Here is a 20,257-nt window from a genome sequence, read left to right as displayed (position 1 = left end):
AAGTGGTTAAGTGCACACGCTCCGCTGTGGCAGCCTGGGGTTCGCTGGTTCAGATCCCGGGCGTGTACCAACACACTGCTTGGCAGGCCATGCTGCGGTGGCATCCCATATAAAGTGGAGGAAGATGGGCACGGATGTTAGCCCAGGCCCAGTCTTCCTTAGCAGAAAAAGAGGAGGATTGGCAGATGTTAGCTCAGGGCTGATCTCCTCACACACACACACACACAAAATCAGCTGGTTGGTGATGCCAATGAAATGGGGCAGGAAGGAGCTCTGAAAATTCTCTCCCCCGTAAAAGCAAGAACACTGGCAAAAATTGTCAGAATCAACTTTCTTCAGAACCCTGGAAATTAACCAAAGGCTTGTAGCAATCCAGGGAGTGTTTATTTAGGAAAACTGGCTGGATCTCAGCAGGAACAGCAAGCTTCGTGGAGTTTTAACTTGCCCTATTTCCATTCCCTCTCACCAGCTCTGGAGTAGCCTCAAAAACCAGCAGCCTGGCCTCCACCAGAGGGGGCAGGACAGGGTTAGAGCTCCTTCCAAGTCCATTCCCAGAGAAACTGGCATTATTTGACCTCTCTGGTGGTTTCTTGGAAGACCCCACTTTCAAGGCTGTCTTTATTTTACCTGAATCAGAGCCCAGCCAGTGTGAATAGCCTTTTCTTTGGGGGCATTTGTTGAAAACAATCAGAGGCAACTGTTGAACATCATGCTGCCCCAGGTGGTGGATAACAGTTGGGACAAACAATGGGCTAACCAAAAAGCTTAAAAGGAAAAGCTGGGGAATGAATACCTTAGAGGGCTTTGCAAAGCTCCTACATATTTCTGGGAATCTCAAAGACCCTGAGCATGCATAGGGCTGTGCCTGGGGATATTCACATGCTCAGGAAAGACTTGAGAATGCCCTAAGCTTTCACCTCTGCCTAACACTGAAGCTCTGAGCAAGCAGGAAGGAAAGGCTAAGATGGGGTTGTAAACTGCCTGCCTGAGTGTTGAAGCCATGCCCGCCAAAACACACAGAGTGCATAGGCAAAGACTGGGAGACTTCTTAGATCCAGGCATCTAAGGAAATCTCTGTGCAATCACTAGATAACCTGAGGCTAACCCCGTAGATATTTCAGGGGCCAAACACAATAAGGAATATAGATTTTACAGAATTAGTTGAGAAGAGTCACCAAACAAACAAACAACAACAACAATAATTAGCAGCAACAGCAGCCCGGGAAGGGAGAAGGATCTGATTTCTAGAGTTGTCAAATAACATTATTTAAAGTGCCCACTTTTTAATACCAACAAAAAATTACAAGATGTGCAAAGAAACAAGAAAGTGTGGCCCACACACAGGAAAAAAGCAGTCAACAGAAACTACCCCTGATGAATTCCAGACATTGAACTTACCAGCCAAAGACTTTAAATCAGCTCTTTTTGAATATGCACAAAGACGTTTTTAAAATGTCTAAAAAACTAAAGGAAAGGATGAGAATGATTTCGCACCAGAGAATATCAATAAAGAAGTAAAAATTATAAGAGAGCCAACAGAAATTCTGGAGTTGAGAAGTACAATAACTAAAATTAAAAATTCACTACAGGGGCTCAACAGCAGATTTGAGCAGGAGGAAGAAAAAAGTCAATGACCTTGAGGATAGATCAATTGAGATTATCTAGTCTCAGGGACAGGAAAAAAAAAAAAGAATGAAGAAAAATGAACAGCTCTTCAGAGACCTGTGGCACACCATCACACACACAAACATATGCATAATGGGAGTGCCAGAAAGAGAGGAGAGAGAAAAAGGGGCAGGAAGAATATGTGAAGAACTTAGGTTCAAAAACTTCCCAAATCTGGTGAAAAACATTAATAGATACATTCAAGAAGAATACACATTCTTCTTAAGTTCACATGGAACATTCTCCAGGATAGACCAAATGTTAGGTCATAAAACAAGCATCAATAAATTTAAAAAGATTTAAATCATGCAAAGTGTGTTCTATAACCATTCCACAGTGGAAAGAAGTTAAAAATCAGTAACAGAAGGAAAACTGGAAGATGCACAAATATGTGGAAATCAAATAACACACTTCTAAAGAACCAATGGGTCAAAAAAGAAATCACAAGGGAAATTAGAAAATACTTTGAGACGAATGAAAATGAAAACGTAACATGCCAAAACTTACGGGATGCTGTGAAAGAAGTGCTTAGAGAGAAAATTATATGTAAATGCCTACATTAAGAAAGTGGAAAGATCTTAAGTTAATGACCTCATCTTCCTCCTTAAGAAACAACAAAAAAAGAGCACAGTAAGTCCAAAAAAAGCAGAAGGAAGGAAATAATCAAGATTAAAGTGGAAATAAATGAAACTGAAAATAAAAAAACCAATAGAGAAAATCAATGAAAAGTTGGTTCTTTAAAAAGATCAACAAAATTGACAAACCTTTAGCTAGACTGATGAAGAAAAAAAGAGAGAAGATTCAAATTACTAAAATCAGGCATGAAAGAGAGTCACCACTATGGACTTTACAGAAATAAAAAGAATTATTACAGAGCACTATGAACAATTGTGTGCCAACACATTAGACTACCTAGCTGAAACAGACAAAATCCTATAAAGACAGAAACTACCAAAACTGACTCAAAAAGAAATAGAAAATCTAAATAGACTTATTACAAGAGACTGACATAGCAATAAAAAAACTTCCCTTAAAATAAATCCAGGACCAGATAGCTCCATGGTGATTTCTACCAAATGTTTAAAGAGAGAATGAATGAATCCTTGACAGACTCTTCCGAAAAACAGAAGAGGAGAGAACACTTCCCAGTTTGCTCTATGAAGCCGGTATTACCCGATACCAAAGCCAGACATTAAGAGAAAAGAAAACTATAGACCAATATCCCTTACGAATATAGATGCAAAAATCCTTCACAAAATTCTGGCAAACTGAATCCAGCAACATATAAAAAGGATTAGACACCATGGCCAAGTGGGATTGATCCTAGGCATGCAGGCTTGGTTCAACATATGAAATTCAATCAACCCAACATACCAGAACAGAACTGCACAATCATGTCCATTGAGGCAAAAAAGGCATTTGACAAAATCCAACACCTTTTCATGATAAAACACTCAACAAACTAGAAATAGAAGAGAATTGCTTCTACTTGGCAAAGGGCATTTACGAAAACCCCACAGTTAACTAACATCATACTTAATGGTGAAAGACAGAAAGCTTTCAACAAGATGAGGATGTCTGCTCTTACCGCTTCTATTTAACACTGTACTAGAGGTTTTAGCCAGGGAAACTAGGCAAGAAAAAGAAGTAGAAGTCATTCAGATGGGAAAGGAAGAAGTAAAACCAGCCCTATTTGTAGATGGCATGGTCTTGTATAGAGAAAATTCCAAGGAATCCACAAAAAAACTATTAGAACTAATAAACAAGTTCAGCCAAGTTGCAAGATACAAGATTAATACACAAAATTTAGTTGTATTTCTATACACTAACAATGAACAATTAAAAATGAAACCAAGAAAACAATTCCATTTACCATAGCATCAAAAAGAAAAAAATACTTAGGAGTAAATGTAACAAAAGAGGTACAAGATTTACATGCTGAAAACTACCAACATCATCAAAGGAAATCAAAGACGACCTAAATAAATAGAAAGACATCCTGTACATGGATTGGAAGACTTAATATTAAGATGGAAATACTCCCCAAACTGATCTACAGATTCAGTGCAATCCCTATCAAAACCTCAGCTGGCGCTTTTTGCAGAAATTGACAAGCTGATTCTAAAATTCACATGGAAATGCAAAGGACCCAGAATAGCCAAACCAATCTTGAAAAAAGAACAAAGTTGAAGTATTTACATGCCCTGATTTTAAAACTTACTACAAAGCCACAGTAATCAAGAGAGTGTGTACTGGCATAAAGATATATAGATCAATGGAACAGAATTTAGGGTCCAGAAATAAACCCATACATTTAAGGTGAATTAATATTTAATAAGGGTGTCAAGACAATTCAACAGGGAAAGAATAGTCTTTTTAACAAATGGTGCTGGGACAACTGTATACCCACATGCAAAAGAATGATTAGATCCCTACCTCATACCATATACAAAAATTAACTCTAATTGAAGATCTAAATATAAGAGGTGAAACTAGGAACTTTTGGAAGAAAATATGGGCCTAACTCGTCATGACCTTGGATTAGGCAACCGTTTTTTAAATGACACCAAAAACACAAGCAACAAAAGAAAAAATAGATAAATTGGACTTAATCAAAATTAAAAACTTTTGTGCTTCAAAGGACACTATCAAGGAAGTGAAAGATAACCTATAGAACAGGACAAAATATCTGAAAATCATAGAAAGGTCTAGTGTCCAAAATATGTAAAGAACTCATAACTCAATGATAAAAACAAATCCCAGTTTTAAAAATGGGCAAAGGATTTGAATAGACATTTCTCCAAAGATGATAAACAAATGGCCAATAACCACGTGAAAAGATGCTCAACATCTTTAGTCATTAGGAAAATGCAAACCAAAACTACTTCACACCCGCAAGTATGACTATAATAAAAAAGATAGATAATAACAAGTATTGGTGAAGATACGGGACAATGGGAACTCTCATACACTGCTGGTGGGAATGTAAAATGGTACAGCCTCTTGGAAAATAGTCTGGGCAGTTCCTCTATATGTCCCCACAAAAAAATCCTGTACTCAAATGTTCATAGCAGCATTATTCATAATAGCCAAAAAGCGGCAACAACCCAAATGTCCATCAAGCAATGAATGGATAAACAAAACGTAGTATATAAATACTATTATTCACCCATAAAAAGGAACGAAGTACTGTTATATGACACAATATGGATGAACCTAAAAACGTTATGCAAAATGAGAGAAGCCAGACACGAAAGGCCATATATCACATGATTCCATTTATATGAAATGTCCAGAATAGGCAAATCCATAGAGACAAAAGGTGGAAAGTGATTAGTAGATAGAGACAGGGGACGGGGGGGTGGAATGGAGAGTGAGTGATCATGGGTATGGAGTTTCTTTTTGGGGTAATGAAAATTTTCTGGAATTATATAGTGGTGATGATTGCACAACCTTGTGAATATACTAAAAACCACTGAATTGTACACTTTATAAGCGTGAATTTTATGATATATGAATTATATATCAATAAAAAAAGAAATTACAAAGTAGGCTGGCAGTAGCTGTTTGAGCTCTGTACATCTTTGCTTCAATCTTCCTAAATCATTAAAAGCATATTTGCTGAGAAAAAAACCCCAGCCTCCTTATAATAATGAGCCAAGAGAACAGGGTTAGCTGAAAATCAGCAAATCCATTCAGGTATTCATCCCAGATGTTGCATCTAGAAAAACACCTGTCTTCTCAGATCTTCCTCTGCACACACCCCTCTGTGCTTTGTAATCCTTGCACAAACAGCAGAAAGGTTTCCTTCCTGACTGGCTTGTCCAAAATTTCTGGCTCTTCTCTTGGCAGCCCACATCACAACTCATCTAGGCTGCCAGGGAAGGCCTAGGGCATCTCCAGAATTGACCTAAAACTCTGTATATGGGGAAGAATTCACCTGAGGAATTGTAACCCTGGACACTTAAATTCCCAGAAGTGTCTTTGCAGGTACATACAAATGCCACAGCAGAAGGATCAATTTCTTATTTTCACAGACACCAATTGCACTGGGTGTTTGTCCTTCTGCCTGGTATGGGTTCTGCATCTGGTTTCAACCTCTACCCTGATCTCGCCCCAACCAGCTGGCAAGCCTCACGGCCCACCATTGTTTCCTAAGAAACAGTGCTCCAACAGGCCCATTCCAGGACCGTGTCTTTCAACTGGTGGATAAGACCCATTAGTGGATTGTGAAATCAGTTAAGTGGATGGCAACTAGTATTTTCTTAAAAAGAAATAGGAAATATTAGAGTTATTGTATGTAGTAAGAGTTAGGTATTCCATGAGACTTCTGTTTCCTTTTCATAAATATCTGTGTGTACATGTGACATATTTATTACCATGGGATCATGGTCAAGTGTGGAAAACTTCCATAGTTCCCATGTTCTGCCCCTGTCCCCAACACCTTCTGCCTGTCTTCTGCCTCCCCATTGTTCTGACTCTTCTGGAAAAGCCTTTCCTCATCAACCTAGCTCTCTCTTCTGTAACTGCTTTGGATTTAAGAATATTTATGAATTATTGAAACTCCAAGCTGACCTATGGCCTCACTGCCCGAATCCACCATCGCCACCTCTCCAGGACAGGTGCAAACACAGCTGGTTAATGGTTCCCGGTGCCTTCTGCACAAGTCTGGGCCATACAATTAGCAGCAGGTGACACGCTGTCCTATTTTCTAACAGGCTGCACTGCATAATTTGGCACTTCATTTACTGTTTTGTTCCCTAACTGCTCTATACATTGAAGTGCAATGATCCACAGCCAAGACAGGCAGTGGGCAAAGCTCTGGCATCTGACCCAGGTTCATATCCAGCTGGGTGACTCATCAGCTGTATGGGTCACTGGGCAGCCCCCCCGAGCCTCATCTCCTTACCTTAAAAGGGGGGTGACAAGAGTATATTGGGGGCTTGGACACACGAGAGTGCTTGTCAACACACGGCCCAGAGAAGAATCTCAGTAAACGGCACATCTCACTATTACTGCTGGAACTGTTGATACCGACCCAGTTTCAGATACCGCATGGAACCGTCAGACCACGCCTCTCGACGTTTGGCTTGGAAGACACAGTCACTTGTATGAGTTTTGAAGCTGGAGTGCAAGCCACTCATGGGCATGGACCCAATGGATTCTCCCATGCTGCGCCCTCAGCAGAGCCCCAGCCCAGGCCCTGGCCCGTGGCATAGCTCAATACGTGTGAAACGAATGGGAGGCCACAAAGGCCACCCAGAATGTAGGGACAAGATCAGGAAAAGACCACCTGAGAAACAAACTAAAAAGAAATCACACATAACAGACGTGAGAGTCCCCATTTGAAAGCCCGTTTCCAGGAGAGGATTTCTACATATTATGCTGACGAAATTAGATATTTTCTGAACTTCTACAAGAGATCAAGACACATCACTGGGACACGTTACTGGAACATAAACATTAGAAAACCCAATTGCACAAGACCAAGATAAGGAAGTGCGGACGGCCTGGAAACAGGCCCTTTTGGCCATCTAGGCATGGGAGTTCTGGTTCAGCAAGAATCCTGGGACACCTTTGGCAGCAATACCCTGACTAGGGGGTATTTCCTCCCAGCCACGACTGTGCTCCTGCCTGTGACTGGCCCAGGGGTGGTTCCAATCAGACTGAGTGGTTCAGAGTTTATTCCCCAGGATGTTGAAACTGGGACCAATTCCAGTGTGTGTGGCTAGAACTGTGAAGCCAGGATAGGAGAGGCAGAGGAATCCGGTCCGAGGGGCAAGGGATTAACTGGGGACAGGGATGAGGAGACAGGGGCCCACCTGACCATCTGTTGCCTGGTTCCACCTGGTCCTGAGATCCACCTGACCAGCTCCAGGAAACACCTCTGTACCTTTCTCATTAAATTCCCTTTCCTGCTCAAGCAACCTCTAGCTGGTTTTTGTTACTTGTGACCAAAGGATCCCAAGCAACAGAGTTATGAAGACAGAAACATCCCTGCCACAGGGAGGGGCTTTTCATTCTGCCATCTTGGCCAAGAGCTTCTCATTCCTCATTTTAATTCAGTGCTCACCATGCAACCCCTGCCCCAGGATGTGGCCTCCTGAGCAGACGTGCCCACCAAGCTGGGCCCCAGCATTCTCATCCGCAAATTGAGAGGACTGATTGTTCTCCAATCTAGCTGAACATCCACACCACCTGGGGGGCTTGTTAACATGCTGACTCCTGAGCCCCACCAGGATTTTAAAGATTCTTTCTGCTTTAATGCCCTCAAGTTCTAAGGTCATGCTCAAATACATTATCTTGCCAAACCCCCATCTAATGCGTTTAAAAACATATTCAGCCTTTGTTTTAATCAGGTATAGTAAGACACACAGACATGGAAATGACTGTTATGAAGAAAAGTTTTCATACTCACCAATCCCTAGAAACAGGAAGCAAGCCATGCCACGCAGGGCCATGTGGGGAAGCACCAGGGTCGGTCAGGAGGCAGGAGTGAGGGGAAAGCATGGGCAGGAACCCTTACTGCGGTTTCCATGGGAAAAGGCAAGGCAGGGTGGGCAGGCTTAGGATTGGCTACTTTGAATAAGTTCAAGAGGCTCGTGGGTATAGAGACTGTCTCTAGTTCTCTGGTACTTGACCTTGGGGTGATCAGGACAAAGGAATACTGCCTCCTGGTGTGTGAGAACCAGACAGAGGAGGTGGTTTGGAATACGGGATCTGGATTGGTTTGCATATGAAAGGTGTGCTCCTGGATGAGTAGTTTGCTAGCTCTAAGAATTGCCTAACCCAAGCAATTCCGGGTTGTTGTGGGCATTCATTGTTCTTGTCTGGCCAGCATCCATTCCTCTTTACTGGTAACAGCACGCTAATGTTCCTTTAGGGAGCCAATCGTCCATTCCACATTAGTTCATATGGTTTGGAGGACTGACTCCACCTCCTAGCTCTGTGAGTAGGCATGTGATTCAAGCTTGGCTAATCTTCTATCCCATAAATACTTAGCGTGTTCATTCTCTGTGCTAGGCACTATTCTAGGTACTGAGAATCTAACAGTGAACAAGACAACAACCCTTACCATTGAGGGGTTTACATAGGTTTAGGGCTGGGTGCATGATTCATGGAGAGTCAACCCTGGGGATTTTGCTGGGAATCATTGCCTCTAATATCCATTGTCCCTTCCTTCTTAAGAGAACCCTATTTTGGGACAGTTTTCAAGCTAAAATCTTAATTTCTTAGGCTTCCTTGCAGGTACAATAGCCATGGACAGCTCTGGACAATAAGATGTAAGTGGAAGTCTATGTGGTGGGGCTTCCAGGAAGATGAATTCTTCCTGATAAGAAGAGACAAGCTTTTTGACATGTGTCTCCTGCCCTTTGTCCTTCCTCCTCGTTCCTGCCTGGAACATGGATACACTGGAGCTGCAGGAGCCACCCGCTAAGGACGGAGAAACTGACATGGGACACTGACACGATAGAGCTGCGAGACTCCCTAATCTCAGGACTACTTGCTGTGTGATAAAAATAAACCCCTTGAGATAAAGGCTCTGTCACTTGAATTTTCTGTTACATGTAGCTGAATGCAATCCTTAACTCAGACACAGGCACCACCTGTGCACTGGGTTAACCCAATGGTTATAAGCCTACACGGTGGGTGGCCAGCCTCGCAAGCTGCCTGATGATGCAGACAACCCAGGGGAAAGCAGTGCTGAGAGATGGACAGTATCTTGTAACTGTCTGAGCCCAATGTGCAGCTTTGCCTGAAGGTAGATTCTTCCAGTGAACCTGCTACTATGGGCTCTTTGGCTTAAACCAGCCTGAATTGGGTTTCTCTAACATTAAGAGTCTGGACTAATTCATGGGTGAAATGATAGAATTTAGGGGGCTACAGGGGTGACGGGTCAGTGACTATACAGAGGGACATCTCTCGCAACACTACCACTGTGAGCTGCTCCTGGCCCCCACTGCCATCCCTTCAAGATCACTGTCAGGGACATCTGCGAGACGCTCACCATGGACTCCAATTGACGTGCAAACATAATAGAAAGGACTGCTGTTGTTTCTTTCACTAAGCTCTCAGGTTTCTCTTTTGAAGTAGAAAATTACAATTTAATTATGTGAAAAAAATCTTAAAATGAACTGTAACGAAACAGATGGCTAATCATACTGGAGGAAAAAATCAAGAACAGATGCAGTTGCTGATGAAAAACTTCAAACAAATTAATTTGGACAGTTAACTAGACACTCCAATTAAGGGGGTGGTTAACCCGTGTCATGTGGGGCTGTGTGTGTCACTGGATGACGCAGAGTAGATATTCACGGCCCCTGCAGCTAGAAGCATTCACAAGATCCAGAGAGTGTAGTTCTAGATCAGTGGTTCTCAAACTTGAGTATAAATCAGAATCCCCTGGAGAGCCTGTTAGACCCCTAGAACTAACAATTTGGCAGATCTGGAATGGGGCAACAAGAATTTTCATTTCTAACAAGCTCCTAGGTGCTGCCGATGCTGCTTCTCATGGGGCCACTTTGAGAACCACCACTCTCAATTAACTCCATTTAAAAACAACTGAGATATAATTAACATAGCATAAAATCCACCTATTTAAATATACAATTAGGTGATTTTTAGTTTATTAGAAAGCTGCATAACTATCACCACTACATAATTCCAGAAGATTTTTATCACCACCAAAAGAAACCCTGTACCCATCAGCAATCACTCCCCATTCCCCCTCCTCTCTCAAGCTCTGGCAACCACTAATCTATAGATTTACCTACTTGGGACATTCCATACAAACAGAATCATAACATGGCCTTTTGTATCTGGCTTCTTTCATTTCACATGTTTTCAAAGTTCATCCACATTCTACCATATACCATACTTCATTTTTTTATATATTCATATATATTATTCATAATATTCCATTATATGGATATACCATATTGTCTATCCATTCATCACTTGATGGATATTTGGATTGTTTCTATTTTCTGGCTACTATGAATAATGCTGCTACGCACATTCATGTACAAGTTTTTCCGTGGACATATGTTTTCATTTCTCTTGGGCATATAACTAGGGGTGGAATTGCATCATACAGTAACTGTGTTTAACTGTTTTTAAGGAACTGATGGACTTTGTTTTCCAAGAGGCTGCACCATTTTACATTTCCAATGGCAGCGTATGACGGTTCCAACGCACCCACATCCTTGCCAACACATTGTCTCTTTTGATTACAGCCATCCTAGTGAATGCAAAGTGCTATCTCATTGTGGTTTTGGTTTTCATGTCCCTGATGACTAATAATGTTGAGCGTCTTTTCATGGACTTACTGGCTATTTGTATATCTTCTTTGGAGAACTGTCTGTTCAAATCCTTTGCCCATTTTAAAAACTGGGTTGTCTTTTTAGTATTGAGTTCTAAAAGTTTTCTACTATCCTGGATGCAAGATCCTTAACAGAAATACGATTTACAAATGTTTTCTCCCATTCTATGAGTTGTCTTTTCACTTTCTTCAGTGTCCTACAAATCACGTTTTTAATTTTGATGAAGTGCAACCTATGCTTTTCTTTGGCTACTTATGCTTTCGATTGTTATATTTAAAAAACCATGGTCTAATCCAAGGTCACTAATAAGTACACTTAAGTTTTCTTCTAAGAGTTTGGTATTTTTAGTTATTATATCTAGGACTCTGTTTCGTATTGCGTTAACTTTTGTATATGGTATGAATTAGAGGTCCAACTTCATTTTTTTTATATACGTGGCTATCCAGTTTTCCTAGTGTCATTTGTTGAAAAGATTATTCTTTCCCCCATTAAACTGTCTTGGCACCCTTGCCAAAAATTAATTGGCCTCAAATGTATGGGTGTATTTCAAGACTCTCAATTCTATTCCACTGGTCTACATTTCTATCCTTATGCCAATACCAGACAGACTTGACTACTGTATCCCTGTAGTAAGTTTTGAAATCAGGAAGTGTAAGTCCTTCAACTTTGTTCTTTTTCAAGACTGTTTTTGGCTATTCTGAGTCCCTTGCATTCCCATATGAATTTTAGGATCAGCTTGTCAATTTATGCAAAAAAGCTATCTGGGATTTTGATAGAGATTGCACAGCATCTGTAGGTCAATTTGGGGACTTTTGTTATCTTAAAATTTTTAAGTCTTCCTATCCACGAACACGAGGTATCTTTCCATTTAGATATTCTTCAATTTCTTTCCACCATATTTTGTAGTTTTCAGTGTGTGTCTTACACTACCTTTGTTTACTCCTAAGTATGTTATTCTTTTTAATGCTACTGTAAACGGAATTGTTTATTGCTAATGCATAGAAATACAACTGAATTTTGTAAATTGATCTTGTATCCTGCAAGTTTATTAATTCTAATAGGTTTTTTGGTTGCATTCCTTAGGATTTTCTATATACAACATCATGTCATTTAAGAATACAGATAGTTTTACTTCTTCCTTTCTACCCTGGATGCGTTTTATTTTTTCTTTCCTATTTGCCCCGGCTAGAACCCCTGGCACAATGTTGAATAGAAGTGGTGAGAGTGACATCTTTGTCTTGCTCCTGATCTTAGGGGGAAAGCTTTCAGTCTTTCACCATTGAGTATGTTGATATCTGTGGGTTTTTTACAGATGTCTTTTATCAGGTTGAGGAAGTTTGCCTCTATTCCTAGTTTTTTGAGTGTTTTTTCATTAAGAAAGGGCTTTGGATTTTGTCAAATGCTTTGTCTCTATTGAGATGATCATGTGGTTTCTGTCTTTTATTCTAACAACTTGGTGTGCTACATTGTTTCTCATATTGTGAACCAACCTTGCATTCCTGGGATAAATCTCATTTGGTTAACACCATTTTATAAAGAGGAAAACCAAGTCCTACGAAGGTTAATGAACTGCCCAAAATCGCACAGAAAACTAGTGGCAGAGCCCCAAACAGAGCCTGCTTCCCCAGCCAGCAGCCTCCCGGCCGGCCTTCGTGAGGAGGCAAGGGGACGCAGGTGAGTGTGGGGCATTGTCAAGGCTGGATTAGAGCAGCCACCTCACCACTACGCAACATTGCGTCATGCCTCACATCTCGCAGGTGTTCTCACACACACTCTTTGCTCTTCATATCAATTTTGGGGGATACGTATTCCACCTATTTCACAGGTAAGTAAACTGAGGTTTGGTGAAATTTAGTGACTGCCTTAAACACCTCAGACAGTGGGAGGTAGTGTCAAGAATTGAATGCAGGTCTTTAGAGTCTAAACCCTGGGTCCTCTATTCTATGCTGCTTGCCCTCTGAGTCCCATGATGTCAAGACCCATGGAAGTCATTTTGCCATCCACCAGCTGACAGAGGTGTCAACTGTGAGACGAGCACTTCACACTTTTAGCGCATGGCTGTGATCTAAACAGAAAAATCCTCTTGAGAAGGGGAACCATTACAGTTTTCTTATTTGGGGTGAATGGGCTTCAGAATCAACAATTTTTAACGCATTTTTGTTTTATCCTTAGATTTAGACTTACCATTAAATTGACTGCCTTCTGAGGGCAGAGAAGCCTCATGGTTAACAGCTAGCTAGACTGTCAGGTTCAAATCCCAGATCTGGCATATGCTAGCTGTGTGACCTTGGGAAAGTATTTAGCCTCTCTGTATCTCAGTTTTCTCATCTGCAAAATGGGGATAACAGTTCCTACCTCATAGCACTATTGTGAGACTGAAAATAAGCCAGCATTTCTGATGTGTTAGGAATAATGCCTGGTGCAGAGTAAGCACTAAATTTTAGCTATTGTTGATGTTAACAACCACATTAACTTCCACTTACTGAGTAACTACTATTGTCAAGCACTGGGATGGGTGGTTTTACAGAGACTAGAACAGGCTCATAAAGGTAAGCCAAGTCACACAGCTAGGAAGTAGCAGACCCAGGAGTCCAACACCAAAGCCTCTTAGTGACACCATCCTGACTCCTGGGGGGCCAGTGTTGATCCTGAGGGCACTAGAGGGGCAAGGAAGGGCCCCCATGGGAAGCAGATGAGGTCAGGGCTGCAATCAAACTGAGCTGCCACACTGAGGTTTGGGGGGAAGGGGAAGGATGAAAGGGAGGACGTGAGAGAAAACCTTAGGCTTCAACAAGGTCAGAGGCAGGCCCTGCCAAGGATGGACACAGAGATGTGGGCAGTCAGGGCCAGGCGCACAGGGACCAAAGGCCCAGGAAGATACACCTGGCAGCCCGGCGAAGAGACCCGCAGAACTTGTGGGGCTGAGAGAGGCCTTCCCCATGGAGGCGGCCCAGGCTCAGTCCCCCTCACACTGGCACAGTCAGGTAACACGGTTCAGCCTCTGGGACCCTGTCCATGCTTCCCCACAAAAGCAGCTGCCCTCATAGTAAGCGGGGACAGATCTCCCAGTCACTGCAGAAGCCAGGCCCAGCATTCCCTGAGCTGGTGAGGATTCCAGGGACCCTCGCCCCAGCCCTGCCGACATGCCCACCGCCCCCACCATGTCCCACTCTGGGATTGGATGTAAATGGGTCCCAGAGCTGGAAGGGTGGCCAGAGTTGGTGCATCAACTCCCTTATTCTAAAGATGACCCCAAGTTATAGCCAGCTTCGCACCCCACCTCAGGAACCTCAAGGCTTATGGCAAAAGAGAACTGTTCCGTCCTCTGTCACTCTCGACTGTGTGGCAGTGGGTGGACCCTCAACTTCTCTGAGCCTCCACATTCTCACCTGTGAGACGGTGGTAGGTGCCCTGCCTCCCCACCTCAAGGAACCATGGGGAGACTAAGGAGAAGCAAGAAGTTCAGAGCTCCCTGTCCCGCCTCCGAAGGCCTCGCTTGAATCTGGAGGCCCTGGGGAACGCGAGAGAGAGGCTGCTCGTCCCAGAAACACCAATGGAGTCAAGATCACTCGCTGGCCCTCCAGCCTGCCGGCACACCCTTTCCCCTGAAACATGCAGCAAACCCGCCGACGGCTGGGTGGGGCTGCCGGGTTCCCAGTGTTTGCAAACCACACAGACCCAGCGGCCGGCCAGCTCCCTCCCCTTCCTTCCTGCTGCTCCCTGCATCCGAGCGGACATTCCGGCCTGGCAGAGGGCCCTCCTGGCCAAAGTCAACCCTGGGGCCAGGCAGAGGACAGCACCTGGAGCCAGGCAGATCCGGGACCAGCCCTGCGCATGGCATCTGCTCGCCTGTGTGCAGCTCCCTGAGCCCCCGTTTCCTCACCTGGGAGACGGGGACCACAGCCATCCAGCAGGGCGGTTGTGCAGACTCAAAGGACCGCACATGAGGTGCTAACTAAGCGCAGATCTGGGGCAGGTGCTCGAGGAAGGACGTGCCTGCCGAGCGACAGGCTGGGACCCTGCCCCCTCCTCTGCCTCACTACGAGACTGAAAGCCACACGGGTCCCTGACCAGGTCTGCTCTGGTCTAAGTCAAGCCGTCAGTTACGATTGGTCTGATTGCTTTTCTCCACGCTGCACTACAGCTCCGCCGACGTGCCGAGCCCATCCTTGGCAGCCCCTCCTTCCAGTGCGTCCGCAGAGGCATCTCCCAGACTCCCTCGCCGCTGAAGTTCTGGACTCAAAATAGGTTTCCTCATTTGAAAAGCAGAATTGAGGTGGGGCCGGGCTGCCTGTCGGCTGTCAAGCAGGGCTCTGGGGATGCTGGCTTTGCTGCAGCAGCGTGTCTATGCCTCTATCAGAGAGAGTCCCTGAGGCCTGACCAGCGCCCGGGGGGCCAGCGTGTGTTGCCGGGGAGTTGAGACACAGCTGCGGCAGCGGCCTCCTGGTCCCTGGGTCACAGTTCTGATGCTGAGTTCTTGAGTCACCCGGCTCCTCACCTCCCTGATTCTGGCGTGGTGGCAGTGCCAGCCAGTTTGGGGGGGGAGGGGGTCCCTGGGAGTCACTGCTGGTGCCCACGGTTGTACAAGGCACCTAGGCCTGTGTATTAATTTCCATTTCTCCTGCATGTGAGATGGGCTACAGCCATCATCTCCTAAAGATGCTAGAGGCACTCGTCACAGACACCCGCAGGGGTGCAGGTGTGTGTGTGCACAGCCCCCTTCCCTCAGGACCAGCCTTCCTAGGGGACACCAAAGCCATGTTGGCCAGCACAGCTGACTGACCAGAAGTGGACGCCTGATCTCTGGGCCAATGGCATTTTCTGTCTCTCAGGACTCTGGAATTCAGAGGCAACACCAGTGAGCAAAGTCAGGGAGGCTGGAACTGTCACAGGTCAGTCTGGGGCCATGGGAGGCCTGTGGACCAACAGTGAATTTGAGAGAGCTGGGCTGCAGCCAAGGAGCAAAATGAGACAGGCTTAAATGGAGAAATGAAGACAAGAGCCAGGAAGAGTCTCGACTCCCACTGAGGCCCTGAGTCCAGCCGTTTCCCTGCTCTCGGGGTCCATAACACACTCAAGGGAGCTTGTGCAGGCTTCTGTTGCTGGCATCCGAAGACACTTCAGGATCCCAGCACACGCCCGTGCACGGCGCGTCCCGGGCCCTTCACCTCCTACGTCCCGGCTGCACTGCACTGGCCTGGCTGCAGCAGCATCACCAAGCAGGTTCCAGGGCACGTGGCCTGGATGCCTGGCTCTGTCTGGTCGAGACCGCCCCCTGGAGAAGCCTCTGCCCCTCAGTTTCCCACTCTGGAATATAAGAAGGCTGGTCTAAAATTCCCAAGATCCCTTTTTGTTTGGTGATGCACCCTGAGCTAACATCCGTTGCCAGTCTCCCTCTATTTTGTATGTGGGTCACCGCCATAGCATGGCTGATGAATGGTGTAGGTCCACGCCCAGGAACCGAACCCGCGAAGCCAAAGCAGAGCACGTGAACTTAACCACTACACCACCGGGCCGGCCCCCCAAGATCCCTTTTAACCCTAGTATTCAGAGACCATTTGTTGCTAACCACAGATAACTTGAAGGAAAATGGCTTTCATTTAGATTAAAAAAAATGTTGAGTCTCTTTCTTCATTCTACTCTATGAGCTATTTTTCTAAACCACTCATAACCAGAAATTGGAAATAATCCAAATGTCTACCAACTGATGAATGGATAAATGCGGTCTATCCATACCATGGAATATTACTCAGCCATACAAAGCAATGAAGTACCGATACATGCTACAACATGGATGAACCTTGAAAACGTTATGCTAAGAAGCCAGTCACAAAAGACCACACATTATATGATTCCATTTATATGAAATGTCCAGAATAGATAAATCCAGAGAGACAGACAGTAGAGTAGTGGTGGCCAGGAGATGGAGGAGGAGGGATGGGGAATAACTGCTAATGGGTAGGGGGTTTCTTTTGGGGGTGCTCAAGATGTTCTAAAATTGATGGTGGTGATAGTTGCACAACTCTGTTAATATACTAAAAACCGCTCAGTTGTATACTTTAAAGGTGTGACTTATGGTAAGCGAATTATATCTCAACGAAGCTGTTATATTAAACAATAAAAATGCTCAGCCAGCGTTTGTTCTAATTGGGCTGTGGACTGACCCCTCAGTGCTCCACAAACAGTGATCGATAAGGACCCTTCCTTGAAATCCCGACCTTGACTTATGAGACAGTGTACTGAATGTGCGATTGCTCTGGTGGCAAGAACAAGATGGTTTCCACCGTCAAGTGCCGTGTGCCTCTGGGGGCCTGGAACAGACGGGAACCGTGTGTGGAATTTCACAAGTCAATGAGCCCACAGCACCTGCAGTGTCTCCACTGCTTTTGCGGATGTGGCGAGGAAAGAACAGGTGCGTGGAGTTTTCTCGAGTTCCATTTCTGCAGCATCCCCCTGACTGGGTTTAGAGAGACTAAACAGACCTCCGTCCTCCCCACCAGGACAGCTCTCTCCAGTGCTGTGCAGAACTGAGGAAGATGGGGGTGGGGTGGGGAGAACAAGCCCTCAAAGCTTCCCGAAATCATCTGCTTGCCTGTGCTGTTTTACTATAATAAAGGAAGAGAAGGGTTAGCCGAGCCATCCAGGCCTGAAGAGAGCATGTCAGGCTCCCAAACGCTCAGAATTCAACTCAATTCTACACGGCTTACTCACCACGGACACAAGTCACTTGGCACCCTGTGTACAAGCTAGAAGGTGCTAACAACCTGGACAGAGGCAAGCATTTCGTTGTGGCTCCAAAGGAACGGTGAGCCGAAAGAATCCACTGGGTGGCCTACAATGTTGTCCCCTAAACGCGTCTGGGGTCAGAATGCCAGTGTGCAAATCCCGGCTCTGCCCCTTCCTGCTGTGTGACCCTGGGCAACTAAACCTCTCTGTGCCTCAGTTTCTTCACCTGGGAAATGGGGATAATAAAAGTACCCATCCTCTCAGGCTGCCATGAGGACTTAATGAGTTAATGTGTGTCAAGCACTTGGTCGGGCCCAGGGTGAGCTCTCAACTGGTTTTACCTCCTGTTACTGTTCCCAGAAGCTCCACGGGCCTGGACTTCTGTGAAATGCACATGTATCCTACAGTTTCTCCACTGAAATCAGCTGAATTGCATTGTGTGTCTAGGGTACATAGCTATCTAAGGCCACTCGCCCGCTATGTGACAGCCCTGGGGCTCGCGGTCTGGGACTCTGCTCCCAGTTGGGGCTCGCGGTCTGGGACTCTGCTCCCGACTGGGAGCAGAACATGTTGGTGTTCATAGCTTGGGAGGCGCAGGTTGGAAGAGTGGCTCCCCAAATAATGGCTGTGTGACTTGGGAAGTCCCATAGCCTCTCTGAGCCTCAGTTTTCCTCTCTGCAAAATGACGATAATGTTACCGCCTCCCTCACAAGGCAGCTGCAAGGATTAAACGAAAGTGCACTGAACAAAGAGGCAGTACTGCACAGTGGTTAGCGTGTACTACCCAGGTTGGAAACCCTGCTCTCCACCTAGTAGCTGGGTGACCGTGGGCAAGTCACTTAACCTCTCTGTGCTTCCCTCTCCTTCTCTGTCAAGTGGAGATAATAATTGTCCTCACCGCACGTGTTGTTGTGAGGATTAAATGAGGGGCAGGGCGTGGCATACAGAAGCCCCATAAGAATTCCCTATTTGTCCTTCCGTGCCCAACACACAGCAAGTCCCTAACGGATGCTGGCTGCTACAACAGCAGCAGATGTGAGGGCCAGCGCCCCAGTACGCACGATATGATTTCCTCACCCACTTGGGGGCAGGAGAGAGGAGTCCTGTGGGAGGGCCAGGCTGTGGCCCACTGGGCTGGCAGGAACCCCTAGACCGTTAAGTCATGAAGGGCTTCCCCGCCTGGGCTGGGGCTCAGGGTCCAGGGCTGACCATTGCAGGGCAGTGCCAGGGCTGCAGACCAGAGTTTCCAAGGGAGAAAGAGCTCCCTCTCTACTTCCTCTGGCCAACAGCTGGCCTGGGAGGCCCAATTACCAGCCTCCGTGGCCCAGAGTGGGAAGGCGTGGCTGCATTTGGTGCTGATGTAAGTCTAGCAGCAGAGCAGGTGGGCCCCGGAGCCAGGCTGCCTGGGCGCCCTGGGCTCTGGTCCGCAAGCCCAGCGATCCCTCAGGCAGGAGGGCAGAGCCTGGGGCGCAGGCTGGCGCATCCACCTCCTCCAGTATTGGCTGTGTGATAGGGAGGGAGACCATGCACAAAGCGCGCGGAGAGCTTATCTGCCTGGATCTGCGCCGCCAGCCCAGAAGCTCCCAGAGGGCAGGCCCTGTGGCTGTCCCGTTCCCACCTGGAGCCCCAAAGCCCAGAACAGCATGAGCTGTTTGTTACTGACAAGAATTATCCTGCCTGCAAAGTGTCTGAGCCCAGTGCCTGCACACAGCAGGTCCTAGCAGATGCTAGTTCCCTCTCCCTGACTCTCGTGTGGCCCCAGTTCCAGGCCTCCAGGGATTCTGGGACCTTCCTAGAACATCGCTTGCAGTCCAACTGGGGGGGATGCGAGAAGCTGGGTATAATAGAAGCCACAGGATTAAAGCACACTGTGATCTGAATTAACACTTACCGAGGACTAACTACGTGTCAGACAGTGCACAGAGGCGGCGACTCATTATCTTACTACTCAGAGCACCCCTGGGAGGTGAGTGCCATCACCCCATCTTATGGATGAGGGACGGAGGTTTAGGGAGTGAAGCAGCTTGCTCAGGGCTACAGCGCTGGTGAGCAGCAGAATCGAGATTCAAACCCAGGACTTCTGGGCTCCGGAGCCCAGCCTGCCTGCCAGCCTGTCCCTGCAACAGAGAAGAGCTGCGGGCGGGGGGTAGGGGGGAGAGGAACTGGTGGTTTCCAGGGGGAACACCTGGAAACACAGGCACAGGGACGCAAAGGGAGCCTTCCGCAGGGACAAGGCAGCCTCGGCCTGTTCCTGAGGACAAGGAGAGGCGAGCACCGGGCGGAAGCTCGAGGCACTTGGCTCTGTTGCGTGCGAGCCCAGGGGAATGTCCCTGAGCCTCTGGCTTGAGGAGGAAGGTGGACCGATTATAATAGGAAGTCCTGAAGGACTCACAGGTGCAGAGAACCTGGGAGCTCTCTGGTCCCCGCCCTCGAAAGAGAGCAGCATCCTAAGCCCCCCACCCTGGAGGTGACCTGCCCAGAGTCCCTGCAGGGAGCTAGATCCCATTTCCCACAGCCACTTCCCAGAGGAGCACCAGATCCCT

General features: G+C 46.1%; 1 protein-coding gene across 1 annotated transcript in view; it reads right to left on the bottom strand.

Moving 5' to 3' along the window:
• SLC24A4 (solute carrier family 24 member 4) overlaps positions 1 to 20,257 on the bottom strand; it is a 157,622-nt gene that overhangs the window by 13,700 nt on the left and 123,665 nt on the right. The window lies entirely within an intron of this gene.

The sequence above is a fragment of the Diceros bicornis genome, chromosome 24 (genome assembly GCF_020826845.1).
Source record: "Diceros bicornis minor isolate mBicDic1 chromosome 24, mDicBic1.mat.cur, whole genome shotgun sequence".
Taxonomy (NCBI): Eukaryota; Metazoa; Chordata; class Mammalia; order Perissodactyla; family Rhinocerotidae; genus Diceros; species Diceros bicornis.
This window is presented reverse-complemented; position numbering and strand designations above follow the sequence as displayed.